This window comes from Lissotriton vulgaris, chromosome 9 (genome assembly GCF_964263255.1).
Source record: "Lissotriton vulgaris chromosome 9, aLisVul1.2, whole genome shotgun sequence".
Taxonomy (NCBI): domain Eukaryota; kingdom Metazoa; phylum Chordata; class Amphibia; order Caudata; family Salamandridae; genus Lissotriton; species Lissotriton vulgaris.
In genome coordinates, this window is record NC_141697.1 from 561,178,331 (window position 1) to 561,198,526 (window position 20,196).

Consider the following 20,196-nt stretch of genomic DNA (forward strand, 5'->3'; position numbering starts at 1 on the left):
CCTGCATGCTGCAGACAGCAAAAGAAGGGCCAAGAGGACTCCGGCCCTGCTAAAACCTGATGCCGCCCAGCACCAGTGCACCCGAAACCCCGCAACCCATGCCGAAGTGGACCAATAGTGTAAGTGTGGTCCCCAAGCCCTCAAGGTACAGAGTCCACTGTGGAGTGACCCCGCATGAACTCACCACACCGCCTGCAGCCTCTGTTGGCAGGCCCCCTCAACCACAAGAGTATGGGGATGGAGAAGCCTGATACCCCAAAAACGCTGTGCACCCCATCCCAAGGAGAAGAGGACCAAAAGTGTCCCCACATCTCCCAACATCGCAAGAACAGAAGCCACTCGTTGGTTTGACCAGACTAGTCTCCCAGTTGCCTCCTGCAGCCTCTTTCTACCGTAATCGTTCTCATAGGATAACATTGGGCACTTGGTGTGGTTTTGCACCTATGCACCCGGCCGCCTTAGTGCCACTGGTGATGTTCTGCTGGTGTTGCCAACCACTCACCTTAACTCCTGGAGAAGGGTCCTGTAAGTCACTGACAAGAACTGGTAAACCGCATATGATTTTCAACCCATAGGTTAACATTGCTTAACTCAGAAACTTCACTGTTGACTCTGAACTTATTGGATTTGAATTGCTTTTCTTCTGATGCCTAAACATATATAAAGATACTTGCTATTTTTATAAATTAATGTGGATTTCCTTCTTGAGTCATGTGTCTCATTATTGACCTTTGTGTGTATTTTCAGATGTCTTGCACTCCTCTTATTTAAGCCTAAGGCTGCTCGACTACACTAACCCCAAACAGTGCCCGTAAGGATTTCCAAGGCAAGCCCATGTCCAATTATAAGGGAATCCCAGGACTTTTAACACAATATATCTCACTTTGATATGTCCTATAAAGAGCCAGCTTCCTACAATTGTAATTTAAAAAAAAATTATTTTAGAAAACAAACTCTCAGTCTGGGAGTCTGAACACAAAATGTTGGCTGAGCAGAAAATTAAGATACAGCATCGTACCAGCAAACTGTTACTGTTGGGAAAGTTGCACTGTTATATTCCTGAGTTAGACCCATGTAGCAAAGCATGTTATTTCTTACATTGCCCTCACAATAACATTTCAGCCGTGAACCTTAGCACTTATTTGTGTGCATGACAATGTTGGATTAGTTTCCGTGAAACTAAACTTGTTTACACTTCTAGCTTCGCTCAACAGTATCACAATGCCCTGATCCCGTACAAGGTCTCTTTTCAAACTATGTTTGAATGTCATCTGAATCTTCATCCACGGGGTGACAGGGCTATCTACATATCCATAATATCCTACTCTATTTGCACAGCGCAAGGCTGCTTTCTATGCTAAAAGATGAGCATCCTTATTGAATGGTGGAGGAGGCACTTTAGTTGACATCGGGAGTCCCTGCATGCTGAGACTTCACCATGCAGCGGTCTGACATCTCGTGAGGGGTGTCCAGTTCTTGACCAAGACGGGGTCCTTCATTCTCTCCCATCAGGTAATGGGTTGGATTGTCCCTTGGGGAATTCTTGGCTCCACACTTTAAACACACTCTAGGTACACTTAGAGTAAGGTTTGCATAGTAGGAGTACGCTATATTCCTGCCTACATATATACACTGCTTTAGCACCATGGTAGGACTATATGTACTTACCCTTTTGGTGCTCGTAATCACTTTTATCTGCTTCTGTCTATTGGTCATTGCAGCGCATGTATTTTATACAAGAATGCCGTTGGTGGTAGGCAAAGGGGCGTGGCCAAGCATCAACGCAAGATGGCCGCTTAAGACCTCGGCTCCGTTGAGACTGTCTCCCCAGCACACATCCTGTTATTGATCCTGCTTCTCTAACTCCCCAATAGATAGCCGAAGGTGAGCTGTGCCTATCCGCGCACTCCCGAGCTCTGGGGCGCCCCTGGAACCGGAGTTACGGGTCCCGTCTTTTTGGGCCTAGCTGAACGTCGGACTCCTGGGACTGACGTACCTCTACTGGCCGCAACAGTGTGAAGCGGAGACAGCCGCTCGGACCGGAAGTCGCCGTCTGCGAGAATCCCGAGAGTTCCCCATCACCGTAGCGCTTAGGTGCGGATGCCCTTGGCCGGGGTGCAGATAGCATTGTGCAGTCCTCCAGGCCAGGGCACCGGAGTGATTGGACTGCTGCGTATACGACAGGACCCGAATCGGATTCCGCCCCGGGGCTGCGCCACCTGCCTGATGAGTGATTAGCCCCACCGCTCTGCTCTTGGAGTATAAGTGCTGTGTTCGTCCAGCAGCCTGGTGGCATTAGCCTGCGAGGTGCGTCTGAGCACAGGTATGTGTGCGATTTCCCCGGTAAGGAACATCGAGGTAGCCGAAAACCAAGCGACGATGGAAGGAGCTGCGCTCCTATCTACAAATGCTTGGGCCCGCAGCTGTCAGAACCAGCTCTTCTCTTTTCGCTGGCTGATGACACAGGAGCAGAACGACGTAAGCTCCCAATTCCTCCGCAGGACTCCCCAGCCACGCACAATATAAAATGCGTAGCCGGAAGAGCCGCAAAGGGGAAAGGGGAATTGGACAGAGAAGAGAATGCACACAAGTGTTGTCTTCCTTTCTTCTTCTTCTTATGTTGTCTTTATTTTTTCTTTTGCTCTCCTGTTCTATTGTGCTGAAAAATAAATTACATGTAAAATCACACTCCGACTCTACTTCTTCTTCTAACCTTGTTCTCCTTAATATTCTCTAAACCTAAACAGGAGCTGTGTGCCTTTGCTTCTCTTCTTATGTTACTTGTTCTTCTGTTCTGAGTAATATTCACTGTAAAATAATGGACCTGTGTTAATTGTTATTCTTTCTCTTAGTTCTAACTTCTATTTATTCTCTCCACTGGTGCTCACCTACAGAACAGAGAACTGCAGCTTTGAAAGTTTCCTTTTCTTCTTCACCTGTATATTTTTCTCTATATCTAACTACAGTTACTTCACTGTTGTTATTATAGTTTCAGAAACTAAACATTTATCTTATTCTCTAAACCTTTCTGGCTTATTTGAAGTGGAGACTTTATGCGTGTTTTCACTCTCTATTGTATGAGAGTCTATTAGGAAATGGCATTCACTTCAAACGAAAATGCCGCTGCCTCACAGATACTCTTGTCGAGAACACTCGTACTATTTTTATTCGAGATTAGTGCTGACTCTGACTCGCACTAGAAGACTTATTCTGTGATACTGCGCACTCGCTTGCAGGAAGCAGAGCTTCAGGCGAGAATGCGCATTTACAAGTTACGGATATTTACTCAAGCAAAATTGGAACAGTCTTACTTAGGATTGTTGGTGGTACACGAACTCTAATTTTTCCTCAGGATTCTCGCGACGCGTAGCTTCTTTTCCCTGACTAACGCGACGCGTAGAAGACACCTCCTATTCCTCCAACGGTTCAGGTGAAGTGCGCAGCTCTCTGCTCGCCTCACCTGTAACACTCCAATCTCCTAATTTGACTAGAGCGCTAACCCGTTTCCTATTATGGAACACGCGGCCGCCATGTTGCAAGCGACCTTGCACCCAATGTTGTTTACACAGTTTAGACAACACGACAATCATCATTCCTTGCTTCTTATACTGGATACCTCTTTTGATATGAGACCTTTTAGTTGGGGACCTGACAGTACCATCCCTCAAAGACCTTCCTTCTGGATCTTTTTTGGAAATCTCTTGTGAAAGTCTGCTATTAGTCGTGGAGCATTTACTTCAGACTCTGGCGCCCATGATCTCTCCTCAGGACCATAACCTTTCCAGTCTATTAAGTAATATAACTTTCCTTTTTGCAGTTTAGAGTCTAGAATCTGTTGAACTTCAAACTCCTCTCCTTTCTCAGTTTGAATTGGCTTCAGGGTCTTACTTAATCTAACTTCTGGTACTGCCTTTTTAGTAATGAAACATGAAAGACTTGGTGTACACGTAATTTCGTGGGTAATTCTAACTGATAGTTTAATGTGCTTAGCTTTTTCTCTATTGGGTAAGGTCCAATAAATCGTGGTTGAAACTTCCTAACCCCTTTTAGTCTGAGATTTTTTGTATTTAACCAAACCTTGTCTCCCACTACAAACTCAGGTTCTTTTCTTCTCTTTCTGTCTGCGTAGTGTTTGTAATTGGCCTTTGCTACAGTTACATTTTGGATAGCTCTACTATGAACTTGTGTCAGTTGTTCTACCAAATCAGATACTGCGGGGAAAATCTACTTCTTGGAGGTTTAAGGAATGTTGTGGATGTCTACCAGTATTCAAAAAGAATGGAGTGTAACCGGTAGATGCATTTGTAGTGTTATTATGTGCGAATTCTGCTGCCCATAGATAATCTGGCCAGTCACCTTCCTGTTCTAATAGACACACTCTTAGATAGTGTTCCAGTTCCTGATTGGTGCGCTCTGTTTGTCCATCAGACTCTGGGTGGAAACTAGTGGAGTACCTATTTTCGATGTTCAAACGCTTAGTGAATGCCTTCCAGAAATGAGACAGAAACTGAGAGCCCCTATCTGACACCAAAATCTTAGGTATGCCATGTGCGCGAACTACATGCTGACTGAAAGCATCCGCTAAAACCTTGGCAGATGGAACCCCTTTTAAAGGCACCGAATGCGCCATCTTCGTAAAGGCGTCCACAAAAACTAAAATGATATCATAACCATGACTAGAGGGTAAATCTACTACGAGATCTAAGGTTACGGTGTGCCAAGGAAAAGGAGGATTGGGTAGAGGCTGTCACAGACCTTGTGGACGTCTTCTTTCTGATTTCCCTTTTGCGCAAGTCTCACAAGTTGCCACATAATGATGTATGTCCTTGATCATGTTTGGCCACCAGAATCATCTGCGCACCAGTTCCTTAGTCTTGTTGATGCCCTTGTGCCCTGCTAGGATACTATCATGACAATCTCTTAAAGCCTTTAATTGCATCTCAGAAGTGGGCAAGTATAATGCCCCATTATGATAGGGTAGATCTTCTCGTTTTTCTCTGCTGGAATCTTCCTTTAGCCAACTTCTCATTTCTTCACAACACAAGGTATCAGATTTTTCTCGATTCTCAACCTTTTCTTGTAATACATCGTTGCTCACCTTTTCTGCTGGAATATTTGCCTGATCCAAAACGTTTTCCATGACTCCTTCTGTCTCTAATCTGGATAAGGCATCCGCCTTTCCATTCTGGGTTCCGTGTCGATAAGTAATGACAAAATCATATTCAGAGAAATACAAAGACTATCAAAGCAGTCTGGGAGTTAAAGTTCCGGCTGATTTTAAAAATTTAGAATTTCGGTGATCAGTTTACACTGTTACTACATGCCGAGCTCCCATCAGATAATGCCTCCATTCTTTGAAATGTAAATGTATAGGCATTTATATAGCGCACTACTTACCCGGAGGGTCCCAAGGCGCTTCGACCGCTGCGAAACCCTTCCTGGCTTCCCTGAGAGATGGTCCCTTAATGGGTATCTCCAGGGTGAGACCAGGCATCCCCGGCGGTCTGGTGGGGCCGTTAGTGAAGATGAGGCAAGCTAATGCCCAGAGTTGCCAAATGTGAGCGCTGATCAGAGTGGGCACCGAGGCGAGAGAATTATCGAGTCCGCTGACCCTGGTCCAGAAACCTACCGCGCCGGGAATCGAACCCTGGTCCCAGGCCGTCCTCTGCTAAGCATCCTTAATGGCCAGTAATTCTTTTTCTGTGATAGTATAGTTAATTTCTGGGGGTGTTAATTTTCGTGAGCGGAAAGCCACTGGATGGAGTTGACCCGTAGTCTTGTGCCTTTGTGATAACACTCCTCCCACGGCCAGGTTCGATGCATCCGTTTCAACAAAGAAGGGTTCCGCAGGATCTGGATGCAACAAAATGGGCGATGTGGTGAAATCTTTTTTTAACCGCACAAATGCTGCCTCGGCTTCTGCATTCCACTGGAAAGGAACTCCCTTCTTCAATAAACGCATGATTGGAATTATCTTTTTAGAGAAGTCCTGGATAAACCTCCTATGAAAGTTGGCAAATCCGATGAAACTTTGGATTTCCTTAACTGATGTAGGAGATTTCCACTCAATCACAGCCATTATTTTGTTTTCATCCATGGTGATTCCTCCAGGAGCAAGTACAAACCCCAAAAACTTGACAGAGGTTACATCAAAGGCGCATCTGTCCAGTTTGACAAATAATCCATTCTCACGAAGTCTTTGTAGCACCTTTTTGACATGTTCTTCATGTGTCTCTACTTCAGTCGAGTAAATCAGTATATCGTCGATATACACATTCGCTATCTGATCTATGCAATCCTTTAAAACATCGTTTATAAAATGTTGAAATACTGCTGGTGCATTGCATAGCCCATACAGCATCACCTGGTATTCAAATAAACCTTGCTTAGTTCTAAATGCTGTCTTCCACTCATCTCCTTCTCTGATTCTGACCAGGTGGTAAGCTCCTCGCAAATCAAGTTTCGTATAGATTTTTGCTTCTTTCACTTGATCCAGAAGAGTGGAAATTAGTGGTAATGGGTAACGGTTTTTGATTGTTATCCGATTTATTGCCCTATAGTCAATGCACGGGCGTAATTCTCCACTCTTTTTTGGAATAAAAAACAAGGGAGAAGAGACAGGAGACTGCGAAGGCCGAATGAAACCATTTTCTAGATATTCTCCCAGATAATTCTTTAAGTGTTTATCTTCTTGTTCAGTCAGAGCATAGATTCTACTGCAGGGCAAATTCACTCCATGTTCAAAATCTATCTTACAATCATATTCCCTGTTAGGAGGTAATTTCTTCGCTTCGACTTCATTAAAGACATCCTGGAATTCTCGATACTTTTCAGGCAAGGTCACCGTGTCAATCACACAGACCGAATTTTCATTTTTACTTAAATGATAAGCAGGAGATTTATCTGTTCTGATTTTATAGTCTTTGAGGCAATTTTCCTTGCAATATTTTGAGTTCATAGTTATCGTTCTTGCTGCCCATTCTATGGTGGGGTTATGCTCGGTGAGCCAGGGTAACCCCAAGATCAATTGAAATTGGGGGGCATCAATTAATTGAATTGTAAAATTTTGCGATGTCCTTCTGTAGTTTCTAGTTGCACTGGTTCAGTGTGGCTTACAATGGGGCCTGATGACAGATTGGTACCGTCTACGGCTCTGACTGGCTCACTCTTCTCTTTCCGGATTGCTTGTAATCCAATTCTCTCTGCAAACCGTAAATCGCAGAAATTTCCCGTTGCTCCAGAGTCTATCATCACAGCAATCTGTTCCCATTTATTTTCTCGATAGCTCAAGGTTACAGAAATCACCAAATGAGGAGCGGCTGATTGTCATGTATTTGCCAAAGCGTGATTCTTTGGAGCTGAATTTGTTTCTGCAACCACCAGTCCAACTCCATCTACTGGTGGCGCGTGGCGTTTTCCGCCGTCAGAGTCTTGGGTCTTTTTGGGGCAATCCCGAACAAAATGCCCGCTTCCTCCACAATAGAGGCACAATTTATTATTCCGCCTCTTTTCCTTCTCTTCTTTTGTAAGAGGTCCACGGATAGTTCCTATTTGCATGGGCTCAACTCCGCGATTAGAATGTTGTTCCTTGTGAGGTTCATATCTGGCTCTATCAGAAACGCAGCACACTGGGTCGATAATCTCGTTTCTTCTCGCCCCTTCTCTCGCTCTGGCGAAAATCGATCTCCAATACTAGGTCCACCAAAGCGGAGATGTCAGTGGGACGATTTGGAACTTGCGCTAAGGCATCCTTTAATTCGTCCTTTAGCCCCCGATAAAATACTGCTGCTCGTTTGTTCTCTGGCCATTCAGTCTCTAACACCAACTTGTTGAATTGTGCCAAGTATGCCACTAACTCTCTGTTTCCTTGTCGGATCTCCAAAAGTTCATTATCTGTAGCTTGAGACACCTTTCGACGATCAAAAATTTGCATGAACTCTTTCTTGAAGTCATCTAAATTAAATAGCACAGGGTCATTTCTGGTGACCAAGGGCATTGACCAAGCTGCGGCATCCCCACTTAAATAAGATAGGATAAATGCCACACGAGACTGCGCATCAGGAAACAGTGCAGGTCTGCACATAAAGTGCAAGGAACATTGTGTTAAGAAGACTTGAGCCTTCTGGGGGTCTCCACTAAAGCGCTCCGGGGGTGCTAGTGGAATCACCGGGGATGAAATATGTATCACCTGTGTGTTTACCTTTGACTGGGACGAAACTGGTTCCCCAAATGAACCCAAAACTGGGGAAGATATCTTAAACCCATCTCCCGAAACTAAACTCCCTATTCTTTGTGCCAATTCTGTGGTATCCTTTTTGAGTTCTCTATTTTCTTCTCTAACGGTAATTAATTCTCTTTGTATCTCATCCAAAATGTTTCCCAGCTTCTTTAAATCCAAACCTTCCGCCATTCTGCTCAGGTGCCTATAATCCGTGGGCACTTCATTCTGTCAGAACCAGCTCTTCTCTTTTCGCTGGCCGATGACACAGGAGCAGAATGACGTAAGCTCCCAATTCCTCCGCAGGACTCCCCAGCCACGCACAATATAAAATGCGTAGCCGGAAGAGCCCCAAAGGGGAAAGGGGAATTGGACAGAGAAGAGAATGCACACAAGTGTTGTCTTCCTTTCTTCTTCTTCTTATGTTGTCTTTATTTTTTCTTTTGCTCTCCTGTTCTATTGTGCTGAAAAATAAATTACATGTAAAATCACACTCTGACTCTACTTCTTCTTCTAACCTTGTTCTCCTTAATATTCTCTAAACCTACCCAGGAGCTGTGTGCCTTTGCTTCTCTTCTTATGTTACTTGTTCTTCTGTTCTGAGTAATATTCACTGTAAAATAATGGACCTGTGTTAACTGTTATTCTTTCTCTTATTTCTAACTTCTATTTATTCTCTCCACTGGTGCTCACCTACAGAACAGAGAACTGCAGCTTTGAAAGTTTCCTTTTCTTCTTCACCTGTATATTTTTCTCTATATCTAACTACAGTTACTTCACTGTTGTTATTATAGTTTCAGAAACTAAACATTTATCTTATTCTCTAAACCTTTCTGGCTTATTTGAAGTGGAGACTTTATGCGTGTTTTCACTCTCTATTATATGAGAGTCTATTAGGAAACGGCATTCACTTCAAACGAAAATGCCGCCGCCTCACAGATACTCTCGTCGAGAACACTCGTACTATTTTTATTCGAAACTAGTGCTGACTCTGACTCGCACTAGAAGACTTATTCTGTGATACTGCGCACTCGCTTGCAGGAAGCAGAGCTTCAGGCGAGAATGCGCATTTACAAGTTACGGATATTTACTCAAGCAAAATTGGAACAGTCTTACTTAGGATTGTTGGCGGTACACGAACTCTAATTTTTCCTCAGGATTCTCGCGACGCGTAGCTTCTTTTCCCTGACTAACGCGACGCGTTGAAGACACCTCCTATTCCTCCAACGGTTCAGGTGAAGTGCGCAGCTCTCTGCGTGCCTCACCTGTAACACTCCAATCTCCTAATTTGACTAGAGCGCTAACCCGTTTCCTATTATGGAACACGCGGCCGCCATGTTGCAAGCGACCTTGCACCCAATGTTGTTTACACAGTTTAGACAACACGGCAATCATCATTCCTTGCTTCTTATACTGGATACCTCTTTTGATATGGGACCTTTTAGTTGGGGACCTGACAGCGGCGGCCAAATACACTGCAGCCGAGGCCCCTGTAACTGCCTGAGGGGACAAAATACAGTATTGGCAGAGGGAACTTTGCCGTGCCCTGGGACCCGGCCATGCTGCCTCGTGTGGGGGCAGGCGCTGGTGCAGTAAAATAGCAGTGACTTGCCGCACCACACTGAAGAGCACTAATAGATACCCTTGCCTCGTTGCCTGTAGCCATATACTGTACAAGCAGCAGGGTTACAGGTACTCTGCGTGTCACTCGCCCTTGGCAGCGCTGAGACCATGACAGGCGTGGTGTGACTATCTAAGGGGAGGTGCGCAACCGGTCAATTAAGGACCTTGTCACAAACATCTAGAGGGCAGCCCACCTATTCTTTCTTTTGTATTTGTCCCTTGCACCTGTGAGGACTCGGCCGCTATAAACAAAGCGCATACCTTCCCCCCCCCCCCCCCCCTCCCTCTCTCCCTACTCCACACTCACGGAGTGACTGCTGGCTCAGGAGTGACCAACGAGACTAGATACTTGAGTGCATGATGGCAGGAGGAAATGAGTCAGAGAAGGACCCGGTCCGGGGTCCCAGAGGCACTAAGCAGGTCCAATCGAATAAGCTTGATCATTATACCCTTCCTAGGGGCTCACCTGCAGACATGCGTCATACACCTAAGGCAGCTGAAGACCTTGAGGGCGCCGCCCCAGACTTGACTCTTCAGGACATTATGGCAGCCATCAATGGAGTTGAATCTTCCCTGGAGCATAAAATGAGTACTATCTCCATTGACGTGAATCTAATCTCACGAAAATTAAAGAGAAAGTCAAATCTCTGGATATCAAGACCGCCAGTCTAACAGACGATGTTTCCCTACTTCAAAGAGAGCTGCAAGATCTTAAATCCTTCCACGAGATGGCAGAGCGCAAGCTGGATGATTGCGAAGGCCGTACGAGACGCAACAACGTCAGCATCCTAGGTGTGCCAGAAAAAGCGGAGGGGCCAGCACCAGATCTGTTTGTGGAAGACCTCATCCTCAATCACCTTAAACCTAAAGGGTTGCGGAAAGTCTTCACTATCGAGAGGGTGCATAGAATCCCAGGCGGGTGGCCCAAACCAAGGACACCCCCACGCCCATTGATAGCACGTGTCCTCAACTTCCAGGACAGAGATGCATTTCTGCAGCACACTCTGACCGTGTGCTGATGTTAAATTTTTTTCGGACTTCACGCAACTGGTACAAAGACAACGTTGAACCTTCATGGCTATCAAGAAGAGGCTCAGTGAGAGGGGACTAATACGCAATGATGTTTCCGGCTCGTCTCCACGTGGAGGCGGTGGGACGAGTTTGGATCTTTGATAATTCTGTGGTGGCTTCGGACTGGCTCGATAGCCGAGTGGACAACAGGTCCAGTGAAAGAGATGGTGACAGCGATCTAGACCTACAGGCTCGGGGTGAGATTCACTGGGTACCGTTATCCTTCATGCAGACTTACCCAGGTAAAGGGGTGTTAGTGGACCCATAGTTGAATTCAACCTCACTATTGTCGGCCTCAGGCGCTCACCGGATATTCCACTTGGAGACACACAATTCGAAAAGTTGTTGGGGGGGACAGGAAGATGGAGGGATGACACCCCTCCCTTTTTTCTACTTTTAGTTATTTCATTGGGGCGACAGGCACTCTACAAGTTCAGACTGGGCAGTTCTACGCCTTGAGGGCAGGGTGGCGGGTGTTGGAAAATGGATGGGGCGGGGAAGCAGGGAAAGGGGTTGTAGGGAGGGGGTTTTGTGTTTGGTTTTTGTTATAGATGCTACATCAGCAAGTATTGTAATTAGCATGACTGAGGCTATTGATATCTTCATTAGTTACTATGCATAGGAAGTGGGATAAGAGTGCCAGGATTCTGAGCTGGAATGTTAACGGGCTTGGGGACAAGGTTAAACGCAGTTCTTCAGTATATCAGGAAACAAGCCCCGGGCATCGTTCTGCTCCAGGAGACACATTTGATAGGAAGTTCATTCATGTAAAGCTATGTGCAGGTTGGGATATAAGCTGGTGGCACATGCTGGGTTCACAACAAGTTCAAGAGGAGTGGGTATAATGCTAAAAAACACTTTCCCCCTAAGCGTGGATTCTACGTGGACAGATGACAATGGCCGTTATGTAGGTATCACCAGGTCCTGGGAGGGGCGAACTATCACACTAGTCTCTATGTCCCACCTGGCCTCCAAGCTGCTACATTCCAGGACCTGCGCACCACTCTCCTTTCATTACGTGAAGGAATGTTGTTACTGGGAGGGGATTTTAATTCAGTGGGTTCGGGGAAACTAGATCGCCACCCACAGCGTTAGCTGGGGCCTTCTCATAAATGGCTGCCAGACTTTCTTGAGGCCATGGGTTTGGTGAATGGCTGGCATGCCTACAACCCTGAGAGTATACTGCACACTTTCCACGCGGGGGCTCACGGCAGTCTATCCAGATTTGATTCGATTTTGATCCCTAGCCCCCAAATCTTGCATATTCATGAAATCAGGCACCTGGCTAGGGGCATAACTGACCATTCACCGATATGGGTACATATATTCCTTGATCAGATTAGGGTGGGTAGGGTAGTCCCGATTAATCCCTGGTATCTTCGCAACCCCAACATTTGTAGGGAACTCACTAACTCGATGGACACTTATTTCTTTTTTTTCTTTTTTATTATTTTATTCAACATCATCATAACTTTTACCAATTACATATTTCAAAGAGTATATACAGTGAAACAGAAATTCGCCTTTTTAAGTCAGAAGTACATAATTATACCACAATATATATATAACAATATTATACAGATACGGAGAGAAAAAGAGAAAAAAAGAAATAAAAGGGAAGAGAAAAAGAAAAAGGAAACAAAAAGAGAAAACGGATAAAGATAAAAAATAAAATTTATGGGCAGGGAAGAATCATGATATCCAAATTATATAAAAACTGGACCTCTAACATGCCCATGCTGCTATTCGCCCATTCTTAATTTCCATTCTTCAACCGGTGCCCAGACCTGTTTTCCCGTTTGCCTTGCCTTCCAACCTTTTTTATCATACATGGCTTTCTCTAGAGTATATATAGGAAGTAAGCGTGAAAGCCACTGTTGAAATAATGGTGGGTTTGGATCTTTCCATAGAGTTGCAATAGATAACCGGCTTAAGGTCATTGCCAAAAATATAAATTCTTGGTGAGGTATTTCAATTCCATCTCTCACTACCCCTAGGACCATAACCTCATTAGTTAAGCTGATAGATATCCGTAATGCCCTGTCAAAAAATTGTTCTAATGAGTGTTTGAAAGGACCTAAGTTGGGACATGAGGCAAACATATGTATTGTGTCTGCCTGCAAGCTTTGACACCTCGGACATGATATCCCGCTTGTACCCCCCCATCGGGCTATTCTGTATGGTGTATAATAAAGTTCAAACATTGTCTTATAATGCTGCGTTTGCAAGTTCGCTACCTTTAATGCAATATCATAAAAATGCTGTTTCTCCCTAAGGTTTTATACCTCTTCCGAACTATCCCATTAAAATTTAGTAATAGATGGTTTAAGGAAATCGAGGGACTCACTAATCGCTTCATATGGGCAAAAGGTAAAACATGTAGGACATTAAAACTAATGGCTTTATCCAGAGATCGGGGGGTCTGACCGTACCAGATTTTAAGGCCTATTATCTTGCGGCAGCCCTGCAATATATCAGAGGATTATTAGGTGGAAACATGAAAGACCGGTGGAGGTGTTCCTGATATAATTGAATTATTAATAGTGGATTCTAAGAAGGGACTTCTTACATTTAATGAACCGAACTACTATAAGAAGACAAAATTTAAGACACTAGTGGCCGCCTCTTCAGTTTGGTCTATGGTTTGGAAAAATAAATAAATTGGGAGGGTGAATTTTTATACCCCTTTGTATAAGAATTGCTCTTTATCGGAGGTGTTCCATGATCAGGTGATGAAACGGTGGGATATCCGTGGGGTCAGTACCATAGGAGATCTCATGGATCATACTGGTTTAATTACCTTCGAAAGAGCACAAAAACTATATGGCCTTGAGCGCAGAGATTTTTTTAAATATTTGCAGATAAGATCAGCTTTACAAAAAAAACAAGCGGGCAATATGAATTTCAAGAAGGAGGATCTCATGGAGCATGTAAGAGATGAGGAGGGGTGCTCGATTTCACAACTATATGCTGAAATATGCAAGTATAAAGAGAATGATCTGCCGAAAGTAATAGAAAAATGGGGAATAAAGTTAAATCTAACCGAGAATGAGGTTGAAAAATCGCTACTTTTTGCAAATACAATACTAAAGGTAGCGGACACTTTTTTCAATGAAAACTCTGGTATGGTAGACTCCTACCAGATACTCTGGGAAGCATTCAAAACAGTGATTAGGGGGGAAGCTCTGTCCCTAATATCTGGACATAAGAAAGAACAACAAAAGTAAGTGTCTAATATAGAAGACGAGATTTACAAATTAGAGAAAGAGATGGAAACTATGACCACACCTGACTTGCTTCACCTGTTGCGTCTTAAAAAGGAAGAATAAAGGGTACTAGTGACAGAGAGAGCTAAAACCCTGGGTAGAGAGAAACTTAGTAGGATTTATGACCTAGGGGATAGCTTGGTTTGACAAACATGAGTGGGCAAACAGATTGGTTCCAGTTTTGCATGACGTTAATAATGTTTCTATAACTGACCCCCAGGAAATAGTAAATCACTTTGCTAGACATTTTGACCTAGTGTACACCGCAGTGGCATCTTTCACTGAGGAAGAATCTGCTGAATTGTTAAAGGACATTACACTCCCCACTCTTTCCTTAGCGGACCAGCAATGAGATAGCACAGGCGATCAGATCACTAAACTCGGGGAAAAGCTCTTGGCCCTAGGGGCGTCCCAATTGAATTATATAAACTCAGCCCTGATAAATTGTCTCCTTATCTTAAATGTATGTTCGAGGAAAGCAGAGAAATGGGTGAGCTGCCAGTGGATCAATGAATAGCCAACATAGTAACCATACATAAAGAAGGCAAACCCAAAACAGATTGCACTTCATACAGGCCGGTCTCCCTCCTTAATGCTGAGCCTAAGATCCTTGCCAAAGTCTTAGCTAACCATCTAATTAAAATAATTTCAGAACTGGTACACCCAGACCAGTCCGTTTTTATACCACACCGGAACACAGCGTTAAATTTGCGCCAAGTCCATGGGGTCCTAGGTAGAGCGGTATGATCCTAGAGCCAGCTGTCCTTGTTTCCCTGGAATCCACCATGGCATTTGATACTATTGAATGGCCCTTTCTCATGGCGGTCCTCTGGATGCTGGGTTCGGCCGGGACTTTATTCGATGGGTTTGGCTCCTAAATTCAAAGCCTATGGCACAAGTCGTGGTAAATAATAAGTCAGACACCTTTGTCTTGAGCCGGGGCACCCATCAAGGATGCCCTCTCTCCCTCCTCCTATTTGCTTTAGCCCTGGAACCCTTGGCGGCATGGATCCGCCGAGATCCAGTTATTCGAGGTATGTGGTGGTCACCTGAATTGGAAGATCGCATCTCGCTCTATGCGGATGACATTTTACTCTATTTAACAGATCCAAAAAAGTCCTTAATTGCAGTTTTGGACATATTGGCAGTGTTTGGTTGATATTTTGGTTTTAGGATTAATTGAGCTAAATCCTATTTATATGTCCTTCAGGGAGGTCTTCCCGCCCTGCCCCGCAATTGTCCAATTCAGGTCAGTGCCACAGGATTCAAATACTTGGGAATATTTCTCTCCTTAGACCCTACACTTCGATATGAAGAAAATCTCCTTCCTCCGATGCGCCGCTTAAAGCGAGACATAACCAGCTGGAAGTCTCTTCCCCTCTCTCTTCTGGGCAAGGCAGCTCTTTTTAAAATGATGTCCCCTCCCCGTTTTCTTTATGCCCTGCAAAATTCGCTTGACCCTGTCACCTAGAAATATTTTAAAGAAATTGAACACCTCCAGAGAGACCTGTTATGGAACGGATCGCCACGTATAGCCTTGGGTAAACTTACATTAAAATGGTATGATGGTGGCATCAGTCTGCCAGACATGAAGAAGTATTATTGGGCTGCGACCTAGCAGCTATCAATCATGGTACATATACGGAGACCTTGACAACCCAGGCTACCGGATGGATAAGTGGCTTCTCCTAGGAGGAAATTATAATAGATCTCTTTATTTGAAACCTAACCGTTCCGGACTGACAGGGCCCACTGGACACTCTGTCAGAATATGGCACTCTGCAAATAGATCCCTCGGATGGGAACGTAAATTGACACTAGCTACACCCTATGGGACTCTGCACAACTGGGTAATTTGTGGACATCGAAGGGGTTTGATAAGTGAGCCCTGATTGGGGGGGCGGAGCTTGCCGGCAACGATGGCGGACGCCTAGAGTTAGAGCTCTGTGCCGTCACTTCTAAAGATCCTGTAAATATTCTGATCAAGCTGAGCACCAAGGGCTGCGGCGCTGTCGCCTAGCCCCCGGGGACGCCTAGAAGCCGGAGCGGAGCCGCGGAGCGATTATAAGCCGCCTGGGCAGAGAACGACCGTGATCGGAGGCTGCGGAGGATTCGGCCGCGAAGCCGAGACCTCGTCTGGCCCTCACCCCGGAGTACGTCGCACGACGTGCGGACCGCGAGACACTCCTGACCGCGGTGAGCCAGGACATCGTGTAGAAGCCGCAAGGGAGTAGCGGCGCACACTGGTGGCTGTTGACCCCAGTCCCCCCCCCCCCCCCGAGCGCAAGTGTGCTGAGAGCTGCTGATACCTGCCCGTTCCCGTTGCGCCACAGCGCCAAGGGGGGAAAAGAGACGGAGAGCGCTGAGCCGCCATTTCGCCCCACACCAAGGTGGAGCTCCGCCCGGGAGTCAGGGCAGTTGCAGTGACGAGGCGACGACCTCTGTGTGCTTGCCGAACCCGGATACATGTGCCCTATACAACGGCACTGGAATGCTGAGGAGCGGGGGTCGCCGTACAGCGCCGAACAGGCAGACGAATCCGGACGCTGCGCTGGGCCCCACTGGATGGCAGTGCGGTTGCATAGTCCGAGAGATCACATCTGTCCCCCGTGATTTAGCTTTGGGGCCTGCGAAGAAGCTGCGCACAATCTATGGACTTGGCGGGGGACTTGATTCCCCCCCCCCCACTGTGCCTCACCTGTCGACTAAACCTGTGATTCGGGGGGACTGCTGAAGCACTCTGGATTGAGAACCTGGAGCGGGGGCGGACGAGCGACAGTGGCAGTGGTCCAGTGGGGAGCGCAAGACACTTGAAGGATTGGAGAGGAGCCCGGTTTGGCGGCGGGTGGAGTGTGGACTGGAAGACCAGCTGTGCAGGTCCAGGACTGGACGCAGTGATTGAAACGCCAATGACGAAAACCCGCAGGGCGGCTGCCGAAAACGCCAACATGGGCAAAGGAGATAAGACACAGTCCAAACTTGCGTTCGAGCAGCGAAAAACAAGACCCCCGGAAACACACGAACCCTCACCTACACAGCAGAGCAAAGGCCTGGAGAACTCTTTCTATGCGGACAATAAGGGGCTCCTAGTCACCATGGAGAAGGGCCTTCATGGCTGCGATAGGTACGAAAATTGACGCCCTCACGTATCGTATGGACCGGATGTCGGAGCGGGTGGACAAGCATGCGGAGAGGCTAGACATGTCCGAGAGGCGCCTGACTGAAGTTGAAGAGGCCCAAACGGAACTAGACAAAGATCGTAAACAAATTGGGAAGCTCCTCCAGGTCATTCAAGATAAATCGGAAGATTTGGCGGCCCGCTCTCGGCGCTCTAATATACGCATTACGGGCGTATCGGAAACGACGCAAGTGGGGAAAATGGAGCTGTTCGTTGAGAAACTACTCTCCACGCTGCTAGGAGACGATGCCTTCTTGAATATGTTTATAGTGGAGAGGGCGCATCGCACGCTGGGCCCGCGGCCGCGTCCGGGCGCCCCCCGAGACCGATCATAGCAAAGCTCCTGAAGTACAGGGACAGGGACACTGCCCTTCGACTAGCCAGAGAAAAGGGGAAACTACAATATGAGGGATCCTCAATTTCGTTATACCCAGACTTCACGGCCAGGGTACAGGAAGAACGTCGACACTTCGCCCCATACAAACAGCAAATCCGAGACCTAGGGCTGGACTATGCTATGCTGTATCCGGCAAAGCTATGCATCAACCAGCAGGGGCACTCTCATTTTTTCACCGATCCTAAGGAACTGCAGAAGGCGCTGAAATCATGGTCTAAGGAACGGAGGAACAGTCCTAGAAGCCAGGATGTCGAACAAGAACCTGCCAGCGGACTCGAAGACCAGGAATAGAGCCTTTTGAAACGAGCACCAGCCCGGTGTTCCCCTGACTCCAACTGGCGGAGGGCGCCCGAGGGAGAACAGAACAGTGTCAAACGTGGCCCCCGGCGCCTGGAACCTGGATGGCGCCTGCTCCCTACGGGAATACGAGAGCTGTGATGCCGCCGAGTACTGGTGAGATCGATCCATGTTAACCCTTTCTAGTCCTAATGTGCATGTACTCTGATGGGTTTGGCCAATGGGCTGATTTGCGGACTTTGATTGCGTGCGGCCAAAAAGCATGGTCCCTGGGGAGGGGGCGGGGGGGGGAGGATGATACTGCATTGCTATTGTTGGGGGTTCCCTGGGTGGCGGGCGGTGGCGCGGGGTCAGGGTCCTGAGCGCAAAGACACTTAGGGAGTGACGGAGCTGAGAGGCTCTCATTGACGAGGAGCAGTATGCAATTGCTACCTGTACTGACATTGGTGACCTCTCCCCTCGCGCTGATCGCACAAATGAGTCCCGATGGGGATTACTTGAGTTGGGGGGTGGTGGAGGGGGGATGTTCTTCTCATGCTAGGCCGTGTTGTTGGGGCTGGTCTGCTGTGGGTGGAGGGATGGGGGTTCAAGGGTATCGGGGAATGTTACTGTTTGGTTGATGAGTCATGATATAACTTTCCTCAGAGGTCGAGAAGTGTCTACTATGTTATGTTATATGTCCTAACCGCATCTGGCTTGCGGATGTGCCATGTTGTCACTGCTAACCCTAGCACACCGAGTCGTGCTCCCACGCAACACGACACGCATCTATGGCTGAAGTAACCAGTGCACAGCCCCCTGCACAGTCCACCTCGCTTAGCGCTCTTACATGGAATGTCAGAGGGTTGAATGACCACAGAAAGCTCAGAAAGGTGGTAAGCTACCTCAAATGCCACAACATCGACATAGCGCTTCTGCAGGAGACGCACTTACCAATCGCTAGTAGGATGCTACACAATAGGAGTCTAGAAGGACATGTAGCAGTAGCTGGGTTCACCACTCATGCAAGGGGAGTTATTACATGGGTAAACCCGAAAACAAACATTCAAATACAGACACTTAAGGCGGACTTGGAAGGCAGGTATGTTATAGCATCCTGTAGGGGTTTGGGATTAGATTTGTTAGTTGTCAACACATACGGCCCCAACTATGACTCCCCTGAATTCTATGACACACTTGCCAGTGAGATTAGTGGACACGAACATCCGCACATACTATGGGGTGGGGACTTCAATTTAACGCTTAACCCGGACATGGACAGATCCTCGGGCCCTCCCCGAAGGCCCTCGGCGGCCGCACTCTCGCTCACTGCAAAACTAATTGTGTTAGATATGGAAGATGTGTGGAGGAGTAGAAATGCTGGCCGTGACGGCTTCACACACTACTCAGCGTATCACTAGATACATACTAGAATCGACTACTGGTTCGCCACTGCGGGGATCAATCGAACCATTAAGAAATGCAAAGTGCTCCCACGCACACTGTCGCACCACTCTCCCATACTGATAGTCATGGAGACCCCGGTGAGAAGGATCACTCCTTTCACATGGCGCTTCCCATCGTATTCGCTCCTAGATCCAATCTTCCGCGGGGAACTGGCGGAGTCGATAGAAGTTTTCTTTGAAAAAAATGTGGGTTCGGTAGAGGACTTCCAGACTGTATGGGAGGCTTTTAAAGTCTACATACGGGGAATAGCGATGTCCAAACACTCCAGTGTCCTGAAGGCGACAAGGACCAGGTTGGCAGAGTTGGAACATCAGCTACAGGCTCTTGAGGAACAGAGACGCTCCGGGCCGGATGACGCCGTTGAGGAGGAGATAAAGCATCTCCTGGCGGAATTCCACGAGGTGGCAGACAGAGAGGTTCAACACCTGGGTAAATATGCCACGGCTCGCACATACGGTGAGGGGGAGAGGCCTGGATTGGCATTGGCTAACATTCTCAAGGGCCGAAGGGGGAAGCAGTTGATATCTGAGCTGAGAAAGCCGGACGGTGACAGAGTCACGGACGAGGCAGACATTGCCTCTGTCTTTAGAGACTACTATTCGGAGCTGTACTCATCCAAAAGTGGGGACATGACGGATGAAATACTGGACTACCTGGAACACATAAAGCTCCCGTTCCTTCCAAACTCTCAGAGGGAATT